The following is a 13900-nucleotide window of genomic DNA, read 5'->3' on the forward strand; positions in this document are numbered from 1 at the left end:
CAGTCACCATGGGATATGAGTTGGGATCGCTATGTGTTTATCTTATGAATTGTGTATCTTTGTAGCAAAGTGTGGTATAAATCGGTGGATGTATGTGTGTGGAGAATGGGGAATACGTAAGAAAGATGGTGATGATGTGATTTTTGTTATGTTGTTGGTTGAAAGCATGTTGCATGATAGTTGGTTTACATGTTGGTTGCAATCGTTGGAAAAGTGTGTGAGAATGATGAGTAATGTGGTGGAAAAAGGAAGTAGTTCATGTGTGATATGATTATACATAATTTTGTTTGTGTAATTTTATATAAAGATTTCTTATACTTGTCTACTGTTGTATCATATGCGCTTGTTAGATAAAGAATGTGATTGAACTAGATGAATTGATTGGAAAAGATGAAGTGGCAATTACATGAGAATATGAATTCCTTGATTATGAACATGTTTATGTGATGAAGTGGATTTGTAATATTGTTGTGTTAGTAACATGGAAATAGGATTTGTAATGTATGGGTATGATTTGTGTTATGAAAGTTATAAAGTTAAAGCATGCGGGTAGTACATGTTTGATAAGTTGAATGTTATATGAGCATGATAGATATTATTGTTTAGTTTTGTTAGGTAGTAGCATGTGGTTATGGATGGTGGTTTTATAAATACCGAGTCGCTTTTGTTCACCTCGTTGATGTTTAAGTTGTTTGAAAGAGAAAATCAAATAGCTATGTCATCTGATTAAAGCAAAGTTGTCTTTAAACTGTTATAACTTGAGATGCATAAATGCTTTTAATGTGATTCCAATTGGAGGTGATATCTTGTTCTTTTTCGATTCTAACGATAGGTCACACGCCCAAAACGACCACGAAATGAGTGAGTTATGACTGTTTTACGAAAACTGGACAATGCTGAGAATTGCGTAGAGTACTCGATCGAGTAGCCTTGGTACTCGATCGAGTAGGCGGCACTCGATCAAGTAGGTTAGTTACTCGATCAAGTAGCCCTGGTGATTTGTTTTACGTGCTTATGACCTTCACCTACTCGATCGAGTAAGTCCCTTACTCGATCGAGTGGCCAGTACTCGATCTAGTGACCCATGATTCGGGTCATATGCTTATCTTTTGAATTCGTTGCATATTATGTTTAATTCGAAGTTGTTATTTTGCTACTTTATGCATTGTTTTAGGTATGTGTTGGTCCTGATGCGTAAGTTACCCAATCTTATGGGGTGGTGAGTGGCACCTTATGGTGAGTATGAGTTTGGTGGGAGGAGATGAGCTATATGTGGTTGTGATGGGAGGTGGAAAAAGAAAAAGAGCATTGATGAGCTGATTGAGGCATGGTGCAAGTTTTGTGAGACGTGGTGAGTGATATATTCGCGAATTTGAGTGATGTAAAGGCAAGTGAATGTGAGTAAGGAGTGATATAAGTGTAAGGAATGTGAGGATAAAGGGTTGACAGGAATAATGTGGATAGTAGCAACTTGAGATGTGTAAGAATTATGGAGGGAGATGGTTAGATTGTGTTGGTTAAGAATATCTGTAATGAAAGGTCATTGTAGAGGGATGGAGAATGGTGGTCTATAGTGAACTGAGATGGAGACATGCCGCGAGGTGGATTTGTAGACAGTGAGTGAGTTTGGGAGATTTGGTTTATTAAGAGGTGAAACTAATGTGTGATTTCCTTGGGCAATTAACGGCATGAAATAAAATTGTTTGAACAGTGAACGTTGATTTTATGGATAGGTTAGTGGGAATTGTGAGCGATAGCATAATAATTTAAGATCCATGGTTATAAAGAGTGAGATTATATCGACATGAAATAGTGAGATTTGAGTTTTGGAGCGATGAGAAGGTAATTGGAGCACTAAAGGGTTAGATAGAAGTAATAAGGAGTTGAGCTATTAAATGGTATTGTTGAGTATAATGAGAAAAGAAGGATAATAGTAAGCTGAGAAAAATGTTCACCGGAGTTATGTGACATAAAAGTAAGGAATCGTCGAAATGTATGATATTATCAAGAGTAAGTAAGTTAATGGTTATACAGAAGTTTCAGGACATCATGATTAATCATGAGTTTCGAGGAATTAAGGGAGTATGAAGTTGGTGGAGTATTTGCACGATACGAGATTTTTGGTGGAGAGTTAGATGATGATACAATTAAGGATAGTATTGGGAGGAATGTTGAGGTAATTTTGTTGATGGATTCGATGTTTGTTATTTGGGATGTTAACCAAAGATAGGAAAGAAATCGTGATGTTTAGAGATGAGTGTAAGAAGTTTGATGTCCGGGCAGTGGTAGTGTTACGGTTTGTGACTAGTGGTTAAGGGTGATGATATATTAGAAAGGTAGCAATTCTAAAGAGGTTGATTTTATAGAGACCCGATTGATGAGTACGGTTGTGAGGAAGTATGAGGTGTGGTCTTAGATGAGGCGGGTGCTAATAGTTGAATAGTAATGGTATGGTTACACTCGGCATGAGGTGATGGTTATGCGAATGGGGGAATGTGTTATAAGGGGCATACGAGTTAAGCTCAAGCGAGAGGTAACCTCTGTTGAGTGGTAATTTACGTGATCAGGATTGACTAGTTGGTTGTGATTACGGGTCTATGATATGTGTAAATGTTTGTGCGAGGTTCTGACCTCACAAGAAGTGGTATGGTGTGATAATTATAAAGTTGTTATATGAATGTTTTGTAATTTATGTTGGGTACGGTATACTATGGAATGAGGTTTAAAAAGGCAACAATTTGATTGATCTGGCATGGATAGTTAAAATTGTATGTGTATTGATGATACATGTTCATTCCGTGAAATGGTAAGGATGATGTTCATGAGATTCTTGTCAGTTTATTTCGTATAATATGTTGTGTTATAATCTAGTAAAATGGTTTTGAGTAAGTTTTCTTGTTCGAAATGTCGTACTGAGCCAGTGTTTATGAGAATTATATGTGGTTGTGATGTTTATCGATGTGGTTGTTGTGCCTCGGATGGTGATCCGGGCATGGTACTTCATGTTGTGATGCGAGTATTTTCGCACTGCGGTGCGACTGTTGGTGGCGATGTTGTGATGCCGTCACCGGTTGTGGTGGAGTAGGTGGGATGATTATGATGTTGCTCCCTGCGAGTTTCAGTTTGTGCAGATAGACAGTTGTCTTGTTTATTGATGTTTTCTTTACCTGTTTAAGTCTGGGAATGAGGGTCGAGTATGATATGAAATAGATTTGTATATGTTTTCGTTGTTGTCATGGTATAGTGATTTTCCTGTTGATGGGACACGGTTGTGAGAGGTTGTTATAGTAATTTTGATCTTGTTCTAGATAAGGCTTCAGTAGACATGGTAATGGCAAGTGAGTCGTAGAACATGTGTGGTAATGACCCGAAAGATGCAGGTGGTTCACAATCCTTTGTTGAGACAGTGAGTGTAGGGTGTTGGGGAATTAGTGCCATGTTGAGTTATGTATGAGTTTTGCGGTAATGGAAGAAAGAACTTGAGGATCTAGTGTGCGTGTACGTAACGAGTGTGGATCGTGAGTTATGCTTCTGGGAGATAGGTGCCTTACATAGAGAGGTATGTTGTTTTGCAGTAATAATGAAGAGTTGGTATGGTGATTTTGCTACGAGTTTTATGGTATAGGTTAGGTAGTATGCCGAATGAGTTGAGGAATGAGAAATGTTTAAGTAAGGGAGCCTTGGATATAGGAATGGTGAGTGTTTGGTTTATAGACGGTTATTTTTAACATGCGGTGGTGATGAGGATAATGAGAAGATATAGCTAGGATTTAGTATTAGTGAGTTACGAGGACGTAACATTTGTCTTAAGAGGAGTAGGAGGCGATAAAAGAGAGTTTCATGGTTGTGCATCTTGTAGTACATTTAGAAGTAGAGTGTTGGTGTAGCATAAAGGATGAATCTTTGTTGTGGTTGATTTTATTAAAGGTCATGACCGTGCTTGTAGTAGCGCAATGTTTAGGAGTGTGAGAATATTTCACTAGTGTTGACAGTTGGATGATGAGGTTATGAGTGTGAGTAAACTTCGAGGACGAAGTTCCTTTTAAGGGTGGTAGAATGTAACATTCCGTTTGATGTCTATGAGTGTCTTGATATGGGATTTGGTAGTGGATGATATATTATGGAGCTAGCAGCGTTAGAGGATGGTAGTTGGTAGTGTATGGAGTTAGTGTCGGGAGAGTTTATGATGTAGTTGATACGACATTGTGAGCGATGTGTGGAGGTAGGAATAGTTGGTGGAGTTGATGTTAAGAGTTCATGGTTTCATATTTTATAAGTTGGGGTTTTGTTTTGAGTTCTTAGTAGCTTTGTTGCGTCTTGACCGAGTTAGTATGTTTGTTTTTTTTTATGTATGGGTTGAACTTCGGGGACGAAGTTCTTTTTAAGGAGGGAAGACTGTAATACTACGATTTTATGAGTCTCTGGGTACTCTATCGAGTAGGCCTTACTCTGTCGAGTAAGGGTGTGTTGCATTTTAAAAATAGTTTCTGACCTGTTGGGTACTCGATCGAGTAACCTTGTTACTCGATCGAGTAAGGGGCACTCGATCGAGTACCTCAGCTACTCGATCGAGTAGCCGGTTTACGGGGTGATGATTTGACGGGTTTTGTTAATAATGTGATTAAGTATATAATTACTTCCGCCACTTTTCTTTACCCACTTTTATAACCTAATTGCTTTCAAAAGAGAAAACAAACTACGTTCTTCGCATCAATCGCATTGTTGGCAAATCCCGGAGCTTGGAAGGTCGGATTTTACCTTTCTTTATACCTTTGTGATCCTTGCGTCGAGGGTAAGATCTACGTACCGTTTTTATAGTATTTCGTTAAAGTTGCTTAAACCCTAATATTGGGATTTGGGGGTTTTGTTGTATTTCGTGATTGGTAGTGGTTATATGTTTGTATGTTAAGAGGAGGATTCGTAGAAGAAGCCTTTTGATATCAGCTTTGAGACCGTCTGATTGTGTTGCTTTTCAGGTAGGGTTTCCCTACTCAGTATTAGTCCCATAATGCATTGTTGGTGTGTTGTGGTTGTTGAATATTATTGTATTCGTATTGTGACGGTTGTTGGTTTTGATTGCTGTCTAATGGTTGTGATTGTTTGTCTCTGGTTCTCGAGATGCATTCTCGGCTGAGTGGAGTCACTTGCGGGAGTGGCTTCACGCCCTAGTTTTGCCCTCCGTGGAACCCGCCACGGGAGGGGATGTGCACATTAATAAGACAGGGTTATCGCTCGGTATGATGGGCGGGGATTTGGTGGGTACGGCTGCGGTCCCCCACTGGCAGGGCTGGTCCAGTGGACAGTCGGTGACGGAGATTGATTGGAGTGGGTGTGATTGTTTGTGTGACCGTGTGAGCTGCTTGTTTACTGTGTTGTTGGTTTATATAAATTGTGTGATTAGTACTGACCCCGTTTAATGTTTTAAAAACTATGGTGATCCATTCGGGGATGGTGAGCAGTTATTGAGCAGGTATGAGACGATGCGTATTGGATAGCTGGGATGAGTCACCACGTTGCAGTTTAGAAGTCTTCCGCTGTGTCTGACGCTTGATAGTATTTTGACAGTAGATAGTTTTGAGAACTTGTATTTCTTTTATCAGTTTTGGTTTTGAACATGTAATCACTTAAACTATAATTACTTTTAAAGTACGTTTCTTTATTCTCTTATGATATTCATTGCCTCGGGTAACCGAGATGGTAACATTTTTATACCTGAGTGGTCCTGGTAAGGCACTTGGAGTATGGGGGTGTTACACTGAAACCTCTCAATCGAGTAGAATAAACTACTCGATCGAGGATAATAGATGGCAAACATCTCGATCAAGTACAATGAATACTCAATCGAGGAACACAGAAAGCACCTCTCTCGATCGAGCATATTAAAGCACTTGATCGAAGGTCTTCAACATCATAGTTACTCGATCGACCGGTTTTGACAACCAATCTTAGTCGATCGAGCATAACAACATTCTATCAGCGTAGATGAACTTAAAACATCTTCCGAGACCACTTCACGCATCCTTAGGCAACAATATCCAGGCTCCGATTCTTCTTTCTCCAAAATGCATGCAAACGGGACAATTTTAGGCTCGATTATGCTCCTTCAGGCTCATTCCTGCAATTAATACAAGATAGACCAAAGTAGACTATTCGGGGGAATTTGTAGCTAGTCGCCATATAAATAACACATAAATGCGTGTAAATATAGGGTAAAAACCATATATAAAATGCACGCATCAAATCTCCCCAAACCAAACCTTTGCTTGTCCCTAAGCAAACTATAAATGCAACTAAAGACAGCTAGTGGAACGAGATTAACTTACCAGCTACAAATCGTCCACCCAAGCCAATTTAATGTGACAAATAACAAAGTAGCAAAAGCTCAGGTGCAAACGAGTTAAATCAATGTTTTAAACTACTGAACCGTCGACCTTGCAAGACTCATATATATATCGGACTCTCACGGGTCGCTCATCACATAAATTAAGCACAAGGTGAGTATAATTGTATGAGATAGAAAGAAGTAGAGATGCTCACCTAACTCGACCTATAATAACATGCATGCAGCTAACATGAAACCGATTTCTACCGACCGTACATATGCATTCCAACCAATCAGGACCAAGACACACGCCGAAGACTAACATATAATGCGAGGTTAGGTAATTGGGTAGGAAGGGGCAAAATAAATTTGGATAAGTGGAGGTAAAGCCAAGCTAGTACAACCATAACCAAATAATAAACTCATTCCGCTTCGTCAACCAATATTCAGAACGTACAATCGTGCCATTGTGGCAAAACATCACTCACATCATCAAAACACTCCCCATATAAAATAATGATAAGCATGGGAGTCTTCACAGCAACTTTTAACAATTTTTCAATCTTTTGCATTTCACTTTTCACATTTTTTCTCTTTTCACATTTTTTCAATCTTTTGCATTTCACTTTTCTCCTTTCTCATTCATACTACCAACTTTAAATCTTTCAAAGCGAACCAAATTTGACATTGATAGTAGTGGTCGGACTATGTCTTTTCGGTAACTTGTCGTTAGGAGCACCTAGACCAAAACACAATTTATAACTTCACCAACAACTCTACAATTAGTAAAGAGGCAAGTAAAGGTCGGATCCCAAGGGACGGGAATTGAGATGAGATTTCTATTGCAACTAGTGGTGTCTTAGGGGGTGTCACAATTGGGGTTGATGTAGAAGATCACTAAACTAAATAGCAATGAAAGTAAACAAGCAAGATGAATTAAAAGGGATGTAAACAATTGATAAAAAGCACTAGGGTGTCATGGGGTCATAGGGGATTCATGGGAATTGATCATACAAACATGTTCTCAAATTATAAGCAAGCAATTATTGTTGTGATGGATCGAGTTGGTTTATATCTTATAATCCTAGGAAAGTTTGGGTCCCGGAGCCGAATCAATTAGATTGTATAACACCTACAAGTCGACTTAGTCTTCCCTACTCAACAACATGCATGGTCTAATGAGACTCGAGTTGGTTTATGTCTTACAAGTCTCATTGAAAAGATAGGTGATGGGTAAAAAATGCAAGGATTCATAGGCTCACATTTCATCAAACATAACATGTGCATGAGTTGAGATCACAACAAGCAAGCAAATAAACTATGAAAGCATATTAATTTAAGCATGAATCATTCCCCATGTTGGTTTCCCCTAATTACTCATTAACCCTAGCTAAGGAACTACTCACTCATTATCATGTTGAACATGCTAGCAAGGTTGTCAATCATACCAAAAAAGTGAAACATGATGAATGAATAAAAGTGATTAACAATAATTAAAAAAGGATTAAGAGAATTATACCTACTAATGATTCCAATAATAAAGCAAAGAATAAAAGAAGTACTTGATGCTTGATTGGAAGGTTGTCAATCTCCCAATAATAACCCAAATATTCTTCAATTACCCAAAATAAAGGATGAACAAGAGAGAGATTAAGGAAATAAAACTTGTATTAAAACTTGATTAATTGTTGATTTCAAGATTAAAGAGAGATTTGATTGATATTAATTACACTAAAGATTGCTAAGAAGAACATGCTCTTCTAATTAGACTAATGGGGTATTTATAGTGGAGATTAGGTGGATGAATTAGGGTTAACTAAGGGCTTAAATGACGATTAAGTCCCTACTTAAAGAAACGCCAGTCGTTTTGGAAAGACTCCCGGTCTCTAGGGAGACTCCGGTCTCTAGAAAAAGATGTGCATCCTTCCTTGAAGCTTGAAGAAGACGAAATGGGTCTGCCTGAGAATCGGGCGTCTTTAGCACGGGACGGGCGGATTCGGTGGTCTCTGCCCGGCGTCTTGTGGAGAAGACGGGCGGATTGTGGTGGTGGAGGACGGGCGTCTTCAGGACAATCCGCACGGATTGCTGGACAGTCTCGTTTCTTCTTCTTTTCTTCCTTTTTCTTCATAAGATCCTTGGGGATTTCCTCGGGGATGCAAGGATCTTTTCTCATCATTGCCCATCTAATATAGTATGTATAAAGGAATTCTAATCTTGTCTCTCCTTGATTGTTGGTCATTGAATTCAATCAATTTAGTCTCGTTTTGTCATGAAAATGCAAGGTTTGCACTCCTTTCCTACCAAGGGATCAAAACCTCAAAGAATATGCAAAACAAAGAACTAAAGACAATAAATGACCCAAATATGCACTAAAAAGCATGGGAACAAGGCTAATTCGGGGACTAAATATGCTCTAATTATGGTCACATCAAATATCCCCAAACCGAACCTTTGCTCGTCCCGAGTAAAGAGGTGACAAAGACTAGGACCATTATTTTAAACTAACCTAATAACATAGCCGATATGAGACAATTAGTGGGTCTCACTCCACCCCTTCAACTCACAACAAGACAACCATGAGGTAGGATGCCTTCTTGTAAGGCAAGGTGGGTCTTACCAAAATGGCGACACATCCAAACATTAAGCACACAAAATCAAATAATGGATGCAACTACAAAAGAATAGCCACTTTCCTCATCTAAGTGGCGGAAATTATCTACAAGGGAAGCAATTCAAGGGTACACACTCCTTCATAGATGCAATTTCTTCAAACTACTAAGCCTAGAAAGATACCAATAAATCACCTCCAAGTTGTGTCAAGCTAGGGTACCTTTGTCCTCAATTGTTAAATGCTTTTGTCAAGAATAGACTCCCTATGGTGTTAGAAACACTGGAGGATCGCGGAATTCCCCCTCTTGCCTAGACAAGAAGAAGGGTCGTCCCCTCTCTACCATGCACAAAAATGGATACGATGGATAAAGGGATCGATAGATATTCGAGTTTCACTTTGGGAGTTTGCTTTTATTTTTGTTTTTCCCCCCAATTTCTTGTGGCATTTGACATTTGAGAACACTTTCTTGCCATTTCTTTTTGATTTTTGGCATTTCAACACTTGACAACTTTTTGCATTTCTTTTTGAACATTTTCAAAGTCACCCCATATGTAGTGAGGGTGGCTTATATTTGAAGCTTTAGGAGTTCTATTTTTGCTCCTCTTTTCATTTGATGCATTTTTTGCAAACTTTCTTTCACTTTTCATTTCATTGAACTCAAATTGATTTCTTTTTGTGCCCATTCCCTTTGATGACAAAAATGTGGTAGAACATGGATGATGGATGGATGCATGGTTTCAAGGGTCACCTTGGAATAAACGGTAGCCAAGGAGTTATCACACCACAAGGTACTCTTGACTAGGCCTTAATCCATGGGTCAAAGGATACTAGCATGACACATCCTAGGGTGTTTTACGAGTATTCTAACAAGCAAAGTCTTAAGAAGAAAAAGCATCTACTAGGGCCTATATACACTTGTCAAACTTCCCAAGTAGACGGTTTCGCAAAATTTTTCTAACATGCAAACTACATGACATGATGCAACTAGCATATAAACATCCTAATGCAAATGATTCTACCAACTAATATGACATATAGACTAAATGCAAGTCCTAAGTTCACATTGTTATACCGCATCAATCAAAATAAAGCCACATAGTCATTACATAAAGAGGAAAAAGGAGATTGGAAAGATCATACCATGCGGTCTTCAATATCCTCATGTCTCGGATGTGGCGTAGTCGATCAATGTGAACAAGGATAAAACAAACACAATATATACATGACTATACTACAAAGGAAATGAACTTGTTTTTGGTTTTTCAAATTTTCAAATTTTTATGGTTTTTCGAAATTTTTCAATTTTTTTTTTTTTGGATTTTTTGAATAAGAGTCAAGTTAGAATTCCCCATCCCCACACTAATATGGGCATTGTCCTCAATGGCCAAAATGATGGGAAATCATGCAAGCATGATGCATGAATTCTACTCTAAATGCAAGCTACACTAATCTACACTACATGATGCATGGGTTTTTGTTTATGACGGAGAGCGTAATTTAGATTACCTCCCGTTGCGTATGCATGTACTTCCCCAAACCGAGTTAGACATTATTTCTAATGTCCTAAGGTTGGGTGTAGTTCATGCACACAAGATGCAATGCATGAAACTAAATTTGTCATTTTGGATTTTCAAAAATAGGAACAATGAAATAAGAACACCTCAATGGGGCCGAGGTGTTAGTCCTCTATATTGCTAGGACTACTCCAACCATGATCAATATTAAATAAAATACAAGTTAACAAAACATAAACTTCTTTCAAGAAAATTGAAACTTAAAGAGAGGAGATGAGGAAACTTCACTTAAACTTGAGATGGGTGCCTCACGCCCGCTCCATCTAGGTATGGAGTGATCCTCTAGAGATCGCCGTCATCTCCCTCTAGATCACTATCCCATATCTCCTTTGATGCATCACTCGTGTTCGGGTCCATGAACTCGTCCTCTTCACTTTCAAGCTCCACCGTGTCCCCTCCGCAAGAATTGTTGCTCCCTTCCTCTTGTCTCCCGTTTGCCCCTTCATTTGCCCTCTCCGAATTGGGGAAGAGTAGATCCATTTGTGCCCAAGAGGGAAATGCTCCCTCTTCACTAATCTTTCCCCTATGAATCATATCGTGGTATTGAGGATAGAGTGCATAGTAATTGTCCATGGTAGCTTCATATTGTCGGTAGTGCAAATCTTGTAGAATTCCCGTGACAAACTCATCACGGGGAAGGATAAAGGGGTTGGGATGGTTGTACGGTTGATAAGGAAATGGGTAAGGAGGCACTTTGATTTTCTCATCTTGAGATTGTTGCTCTTGTTGTTGTTGTTGGGGATTTGGAGGTGGTAGTGCTTGTCTTTCTTGGGTTGGGTTTGGAGGGATGAGGTAGGATGGGATTGGTGATAAAGGTCCTCTTCTTGGGGAACTTCGTGGTAGGCCGGTCATTGGTAGATAGATCGGATCACTTCCTTTCGTTATCCACTTGATCCGCTTATCAATCCCCTCAAGGGTTATCCAATGATGATGAATAAGAAGAAGATCTTCATTTATCCTCGTGTTTCCCGAAATAGGAGCATACTCAATATTCTCATTGAATTTCGGATTGAAATGCTTCGCAAGCCTAGTAATGAGCCCTCCATTTACAATGTGTTTCATCCCATCATCATCACCATTCCTAAACTTTGCCCATTTTTCGAGTAGCACAATAGGCGCATTGAAGTGGTACACACTTCTTCCTTGAATATTGAGGTAAGATTCCATGAACACAAGATCAAGTTGATTCACAATCGTCGGATCTCGGCGAGCAAAGAGGGTGCGGGAGAGGAACCGGTAAGTGAGTCTCAAAATCGGATTTTGGATATGAAAAGCGAGACACTCCTTGGTGTGTATGAAATCTCAGCCGGTCATGGCCCTCCATAAAGGTTCAACACTGTATTTCTTTGGCTTCGATGTCCGGGTAGGCGAAACATCGAGACCAAACACATTTGCGAATTCCACAAGGGTCATCATTCTTGAAACATTTTCCAACCTAAATTCTATGCATATTGTTTTATTCAAGGTTGTAATCTTCAAAAAGCTCAAAAACTCAAGCACAAGGGATCGGTAAGTTTGCTCATATATGTGGAAAAGGGTAGAGAGACCAAATACTTCAAAGAGAGCTTCCACTTGGTGATAAATCCCAAGTTTCCTTAAAGTATTATGACATAAAAACTTAGTAGGGAGAATATTCTTACTAAGAAGCCGGTGGAAGACTATTCTTTGCACATCATTGACAAATTCGACATTTGAGAAGTCATCAAGTCTTGTAAGATCCACGATTTCTTCATGCTCCCTTCTTAATGTGTTGATGTGGGAGGTAGACGAACTTCCTCTTACCCTTGGTCTCCTCCCATCCCTAAAAGAAGATCTCCTTGGTGCCATTCTTTGATTATCGAGCTGGAATTTTTGATTTGTTAAAGAATAAAGATGCTCCTTATGGATTGAATGTTGCCTTTGAAACCCTAGGAATTTGGGGCTTTTTTATTTTGTGGGGTAAAAGAGTGATTGGGATATACTTTGGAATCATAAGGAGGTGGGTTTTTATAATACAAGTGGAAGGAAGGGTGATGTGTCACAAATTGTGTGGTGGGGTGTAATAAAATTAAGAAAAGTCGGGCCGAATTATCGCAGGAAGACGGACGGATTCGAGCAGAAGACGCTCGGATTCCAGCTTCTCGGGACGGGCGGATTTAAGTGAAGACGCCCGGATTCTGTCACAGTTAACTTTCCAAAAATATGACGCCACCAAGACGGGCGTCCCGACCCCAAGACGCTCGGATTCTTCTGAAAGGAGACGGACGTGTAACACCCGCGAATTTTCCATTTTGACATTTTAAATTTATTAAACTGTTCGATTACTTTATTTCATATTTTTGAATTATTCAATTTAATTAATTTTATGTCAAACACGATTTTTATAAACGTATTATATAAAAGCTCGTTTATATAAAAATACGTACGATTAAATTATATCTTTAAGGCATGATTTATATAATAATATATATATATATATATATATATATATATATATATATACGTATTTTTGGTCGGATAATAATAGCGACGATAATAATGACCGTAATAATAATAATTCCCATCTCAATTTCCGTCTAGTTAATAGACCGTCACATTTACACTGGTGAGTATAACCTTTCTCGACCTATCCTATATTGACAACATATCACACCCACCTAACATCCTACACCCTATTTGTAAAATATCTCCTTATTACATATTTATATATTATCATTATTATTATTAATATATATTATTATATATTATTATTACTATGAATGTGTGTGGTTGTTGATGTAGTAACACGCCCCCACCCCCCCTTCTTATCTTTTTTTTTCTTTCTTTCGTCCTCATCCTTTAAACAACAACAACAAAATGCAGCAGCCATAAAGCAACGGCTACAGCAACACCAATTCCGTCCCCATTCAAACTCCGATCCCGCCTTCATTTCTCAACCAAACTCCATTATTTTTGTACCATTAGCTTCCTCGTCCCTTCCTCGTTCTTTTAAGGTAATAAAGTTTAAGTTTTGACTGAGTTTTCAAAAAGGTCGTCTTAAAAGACAGCTCGGTTCTTTATACTTTTCCTCATTTTGTATGCTCAATTTTAGTTGCGTCTCACTTCCGTCTCATTTCTGTCTTAAATTTCGTCTGAAAACTGAGTTAAAATGGGGTGTCGAATCCGTCTCTTATACCCGTGACAAGTGCGGGTTTGGTCTATGTTTGACGGGTCCAGTGGCCTGCTCGTGGGTCGGTTTTGGGCAGGAAATGGGGGTAGTGTGACACGTTTCTACCGATCCTAATAATCTTACTATTGTTCGGGGTAATATGTATATGTGTTAATTGTATCTTGTTTGTCGGACTTACTCGGATTTAGGTATATTTATTAACTGTTGTTACTTGTTACTTATTAATGTGCGGAAAGTTTTATCAT

The sequence above is a fragment of the Silene latifolia genome, unplaced genomic scaffold (genome assembly GCF_048544455.1).
Source record: "Silene latifolia isolate original U9 population unplaced genomic scaffold, ASM4854445v1 scaffold_351, whole genome shotgun sequence".
NCBI classification, from domain to species: Eukaryota; Viridiplantae; Streptophyta; class Magnoliopsida; order Caryophyllales; family Caryophyllaceae; genus Silene; species Silene latifolia.